Source organism: Lynx canadensis, chromosome D3 (assembly GCF_007474595.2).
Source record: "Lynx canadensis isolate LIC74 chromosome D3, mLynCan4.pri.v2, whole genome shotgun sequence".
Taxonomy (NCBI): domain Eukaryota; kingdom Metazoa; phylum Chordata; class Mammalia; order Carnivora; family Felidae; genus Lynx; species Lynx canadensis.
The window spans coordinates 18,269,421-18,276,102 of NC_044314.2; positions in this window are offsets into that span (position 1 = coordinate 18,269,421).

Sequence of the window (6,682 nt, forward strand, 5' to 3'; positions counted from 1 at the left end):
AACCATGAGATCATGACCTGAGCTGAAGTCAGACACTTAACCAACTGAGCCACCCAGGTGCCCCAAATTCTTTAAATGTTTGGTAGAATTCACCCATTAAACCATCTAGTCCTGGGCTTTTCTCTGTTGGGAGGTTTTTGATTACTTTTTTTAATCTCTTCATTTGTTTTTGGTATGTTCAGATTTTCTATTTTTTCTTGATTCAGTTTTGGTAGGTTGTATGTGTCTAGGAATTTCTGTATTTCCTCTAGATTGTCCAGTTTGTTGGTGTATACTTGTTCATAATACCCACTTATGAACTTTTTATTTCTGTGGGATCAGTTATAATGTCTCCTCTTTCATTTCTGATTTTGAGTCTTCTCTCTCTCTCTTTTTTAGTCTAGCTAAGATTTTGTTGATTTTGTTTTTCTTTTCAAAATGCCAAATCATAGTTTCATCAATTAAAAAAACATTTTTCTATTCTCTGTTCCATTTATTTCTTCTCTAATATTTATTATTTCCTTCTTTCTGCTAATTTTGGGTTTAGTTTGTTCTTCTTTTTCTAGTTCCTTGAGTTGTAAATGTAGGTTTTTTATTTGAAATCTTGCTTCTTTTTCAGTATAGGTGTTTATTGCTATGAACTTCCCTTTTAGTACTGCTTTTGCTGCATCTTCTAAGTTTCGGTATGTTGTGTTTCATTTGTCTTGACATATTTTACAATTTCCTTTTTTATTTCTACCTAGCTCCAATAGTTATTTGAGTATGTTGTTTAATTTTCATGTGTTTGTGAATTTTCCTATTTTCTTTCTATTGTTGACATCTGGTTTCAGTGCATTGTGATTGGAAAAGATACTTCAAATTTCCTCCATATTTTTAAGTTTGTTAAGACTTATTTTGTGATCTGCCATGTGCTCTATCCTAGAGAATGTTCCATATGCACATGGAAATAGTTTTTTTTGGTGGTTACCATTTTATATTAAAGCAATCTGTTTTAAGCTGGTAACAACTCCAGTCACATACAAACACCCTACACTTTACCCTCTGACACATTCACACTTTATGTCATTGTTATTAGATTTTGCTTCTTTCTATATTGTGTTGAATTGACAAATTTCTGTTGTTGTAATTATTCTTACTATATCTACCTTTTAATTCATATAACTAGGGTTAAAAATGATTTGCATGCCTCCATTACAGTATTGGAATATTCTCTTTGTCTATTTATATTTACCTTTAGCATTGAAATTTTTACTTTCATATGCTTTCATGTTGTTGTTTAACATATTTTTATTCAACTTGAAGAACTCTCTTTAGCGCTTCTTGTAAGCCACATCTAGTGGAGATGAACCCCCTTAGTTTTTGTTTATCTCCTACATTCTTAAAGGACAGTTTTCCTGGGTACAATATTCTTGGTTGGCAGTTTTTTTTTCTTTCTGTACCTTGAATATATCATCCCATTCACTCCTGGTTTGCAAGGTTTCTGCTGAACAATCTGCCTTATGGGGTGGGGAGAGTTTCCCTTGTATGTGACAAGTTGCTTTTTTCTTGTGGCTATCAAAATTTTTTTTTTTTTTTACTTTTGACAGTTTACAATATGTTGATTAACAGTTTACAGTGTTTTTGTCTTTGGCTTCAACTTATTTGGGAACTTTTGGGCTTTATTTATCTGGATGTCCTTTTCCTTCTGTAGATTTGGGAGGTTTTTAGTCATTACTTCTTTAAATAATTGTTCTGCCTCTTTCTCTTTCTCTTTTGGGAATCCCATAATGCATATATTGATTCATTCAGTGGTTTACTATAAGTACCATAGGCCTTCTTCATTCTTCTTTTCCTCCTCCCCTCCTACTCCTCCCCCTCCTCCTCCCCCCCTCCTCCTCCTCCTCCTCCTCCTCCTCCTCCTCCTCCTCCTTCTTCTTCTTCTTCTTCTTCTTCTTCTTCTTCTTCTTCTTCTACTTCTGTTCCTCTTATGAGATAATTTCAAATAACCAGTCTGTGAGTTCACTGATCTTTCTTCTGCTTGGTTGAATCTGTTGTTGAAGTTCTCTATTGAATTTTTCAGTTCAGTCACTGTGTACTTCAGCTCCAGAACTTCTGTTTGGTTCTTTTTTATGGTTTCTGTCTCTTTTTTCAATTTCTTATTTTGTTCATATATTGTTTTCCTGATTTGTTTAGTTGTCTATCTCTATCTCCTTGTAACCCACTGAGCTTTTTAAGGATTATCATTTTGAATTTGTTAAGCAGTTCATGGACCTCTATTTCTTTAGGGTCAGTTACTGGTTTATTAGTTTCTTTTGATGGTTTCCTGTTTACCTGATTCTTCATGATCCTTGTAGCCTTGGGTTGATGTCTGTGCATTTAAAGAAGGAGTAACCTCTTCCCATCTTTGCAGACTGGTTTTTGCAGGTAAAGACCTTCTCCTGACAGGACCATGGATGCATGGGACTCCCTCCATAATCATAGCCTAGAAGCACTGCAAGCAAGCCATGGGGCTGTTTCTGAGTCTGTAGTTGGGTCTGTGGTTGGTGGACCTATTACTGGCGGTGTGGGATGGAAAGGCTGGTGACAGGACCTCACACAAGAAGGGTTGGAGTTGAGTCCATGGAGGAATAGGGCTGCTTCCAGGTCTGCAGCTGGGTCTTGGTTGGTCTGCAACCAGTGAATAGTCCTGTCTTCTCAAAGTGACATTCCTCAGTTTTGTGCTCCACTGGGATGTCAACCTCCTATCTGGATTACAAAGCTCTCACAAAGGTACCTTTTTGTCTATGGGTGGTTGCCAAGTAAGTGTTTCTGTGAGACGATGAATGCTGGGTATGTCCTATTCTGCTATTATGCTGACCTCCATTTTTTTTTAAGTCCTAGTACTCTTCTTGACCCTTGGAAACCACCAATTTATTCTTTATTTCTGTAGTTTTGTCATCTTAAGAATGTCTTGTAAGTAGAATCGTATGGTATACAACTTTTTGAGAATCGCTTTTCACTCAGCTTAATTCCTTGAAGGTATATGTAGATTGTATATCAATAATCTGTTCCTTTTTATTGTTGAATATTATTCCATGGCATGGTTGTATCAAAGTTCATTTAACTATGCAGCTGTTGAAGATTGTTTCCAGTTTTTGGCTATTTCATGAATAAAACTGCCATGAACTTTCATGTACAGGTTTTGTGTAAAGATATGTCTTCACAGTTCTGGGATAAATGTCCAATTATGCAGTTGGTGGGTTATCTGGTAGTTGTATGTTTCACTTTTTAAGAAACTACAAAATTTTTTCCAGAGTGAATGTATAATTTTATCTTCTCACCAGTAATGTGTGAGTGATTTAGTTTTTCTACATCTTCACCAGCTTAGGTGTTGTCCATATTTATGTAATAATGTCTCATTGTAGTTTTAATTTGTATTTCTTTAGTGGATATTAATGTAGAACATCTTTTCATGTACTTATTTGCCATTTGGTCATATGCTTCAGTGAAATGTCTATTCATGTCTTTTGCCCATTTTCTTTTTTTTCTCATTTTTTTTAAATTTATTTTTTTAATTTACATCCAAGTTGGTTGGCATATAGTGCAACAATGATTTCAGGAGTATATTCCTTAATACCCTTTACCCATTTAGCCCATCTCCCTCGCACAACCCCTCCAGCAACCCTCTGTTTGTTCTCTATATTTAAGTTTCTTATGTTATGTCCCCCTTACTGTTTTTATATTATTTTTGCTTCCCTTCCCTTATGTTCATCTGTTTTGTATCTTAAAGTCCTCATATGAGTGAAGTCATATGATCTTTGTCTTTCTTTGAATAATTTCGCTTAGCATAATACCCTCTAGTTCTATCCACATAAGTGCAAATGGCAAGATTTCATTCTTTTTGATTGCTGAGTAATACTCTATTGTATATATATATACCACATCTTCTTTATCCATTCATCCTTCGATGGACATTTTGGGCTCTTTCTATACTTTGACTATTGTTGATAGTGCTGCTATAAATATTGGGGTGCATGTGCCCCTTCAAAACATCATACCTGTATCCCTTGGATAAATACCTAGAAGTGCAATTGCCGGGTTGTAGGGTAGTTTTATTTTTAATTTTTTGAGGAACCTCTATACTGTTTTCCAGAGTGGCTGCACCAGTTTGCATTCCCACCAGCAGTGCAAAAGAGATCCTCTTTCTCCGCATCCTCGCCAACATCTGTCATTGCCTGAGTTGTTAATGTTAGCCATTCTGACAGGTGTGAGGTGGTATCTCATTGTGGTTTTGATTTGTATTTCCCTGATGAAGAGTGATGTTGAACATCTTTTCATGTGTTGGTTGGCCATCTGGATGTCTTCTTTGGAAAAGTGCCTATTCATGTCTTTTACCCATTTATTCACTGGATTATTTATTTTTCAGGTGTTGAGTTTGATAAAGTCTTTATAGATTTTGGATACTAACCCTTTATCTGATATATCGTTTGCAAATATCTTCTCCCAGTCTGTCAGTTGACTTTACTTTTGCTGATTGTTTCCTTCACTGTGCAGAAGCTTTTTATTTTGATGAGGTCCCAGTAGTTCATGTTTGCTTTTGTTTCCCTTGCCTCTGGAGACGTGTTGAGTAAGAAGTTGATGTGGCTGAGGTCAAAGAGGTTTTTGCCTGCTTTCTCCTCTAGGATTTGATGGCTTCCTGTCTTATGTTTAGGTCTTTCAACCATGTTGAGTTTATTTTTGTGTATGGTGTAAGACAGTGGTCCTGGTTCATGCTTCTGCATGTTGCTGTCCAGTTTTCCTGGCACCATTTGCTGAAGAGACTGTCTGTATTCCATCGGATATTCTTTCCTGCTTTGTCAAAGATTAGTTGGCCATACATTTGTGGGTCCATTTCTGGATTCTCTATTCTGTTCTATTGATCTGAGTGTCTGTTTTTGTGCCAGTACCATACTGCCTTGATGATTACAGGTTTGTAATACAGTTTGAAGTCCAGGATTGTGATGCCTCCAGCTTTGGTTTTCTTTTTCAAGATTGCTTTGGCCATTCGGGGTCTTTTCTGGTTCCATACAAATTTTAGGATTGTTTGTTCTGTGTGAAGAATGCTGGTGTTATTTTAATAGGGATTGCATTGAATATGTAGATTGCTTTGGGTAGTATTGACATTTTAACAATATTCTTCCTATCCAGGAGCATGGGCTATTTTTCTAGTTTTTTTTGTGTCGTCTTCAATTTCTTTCATAAGCTTTCTAGAATTTTCAGTGTATAGGTTTTTCACCTCTTTGGTTGGATTTATTCCTAGGTATTTTATATTTTTTGGTGCAATTGTAAATGGGATCAAATCCTTGTTTTCTCTTTCTGTTGCTTCATCATTGGTGTATAGGAATGCAACCTATTTCTGTGCATTGATTTTATATACTGCAACTTTGCTGAATTCATGGATCGGTTCTAGCAGTTTTTTGGTGGAATCTTTTGGGTTTTCCATATAGAATATCATGTCATCTGTGAGGAGTGAAAGTTTGACCTCCTCCTGGCCGATTTGGATGCCTTTTATTCCTTTGTGTTGTCTGATTGCTGAGGCTAAGGCTTCCAATACTATGTTGAATAACAGTGGTGAGAGTGGACATCCCTGTCTTGTTCCTGACCTCAGGGGGAAAGCTCTCAGTTTTTCCCCATTGAGGATGACATTAGCGTTGGGTCTTTCGTATATGGCTTTTATGATCTTGAGGGATGAACCCTCTGTCCCTCCTTTCTTGAGGGTTTTTATCAAGAAACGATGCTGTATTTTGTCAAATGCTTTTTCTGCATCTTTTGAGAGGATCATGTGGTTCTTATCCTTTCTTTTATTGCTGTGATGTATCACATTGATTGTTTTGCGGATATTGAACCAGCCCTGCATCTCAGGTATAATTCCCACTTGGTTATGGTGAATAATTTTTTTAATGTACTGTTGGATCTGGTTGGCTAGTATCATGTTGAGGATTTTGCATCCATGCTCATCAGGGAAATTGGTCTGTAGTTCTTTGTCTGGTTTTGGAATCAAGGTAATGCTGGCTTCCTAGAAAAAGTTTGGAAGTTTTCCTTCCATTTCTAATTTTTGGAGCAGCTTCAAGAGAATAGGTGTTAACTCTTCTTTAAATGTTTGGTAGATTTCCCCTGGAAAGCCATCTGGCCCTGGACTCTTGTTTTTTGGGGGAGATTTTTGGTTACTAATTTATTTCTTTACTGGTTATGGATCTATTCAAATTTTCTATTTCTTTCTGTTTCAGTTTTGGTAGTGTATATGTTTCTAGGAATTTGTCCATTTCTTCCAGATTGCTCATTTTATTGGCATATAATTGCTTGTAATATTCTCTTATTATTGTTTGTGTTTCTGCTTTGTTGGTTGTGATCTCTCCTCTTTCATTCTTGATTTTATTTACTTGGGTCCTTTCCTTTTTCTTTTTGATCAAACTGGCTAGGGGTTTATCAATTTTTTTAATTCTTTCAAAGAACCAGCTTCTGGTTTCATTGATCCGTTCTACTGTTTTTTGTTTGTTTGTTTTTTGTTTTGTTTGTTTCAATAGCATTGGTTTCTGCTCAGTGTTTATTATTTCCTGTCTTTCTGCTGGTTTTGGGTTTTATTTGCTGTTCTTTTTCCAGCTCTTTAAGGTGTAAGGTTAGGTTGTGTATGTGAGACCTTTCTTCCTTCTTTAGAAAGGCCTGCATTGCTATATACTTCCCTCTTATGACTGCCTTTGCTGTGTCC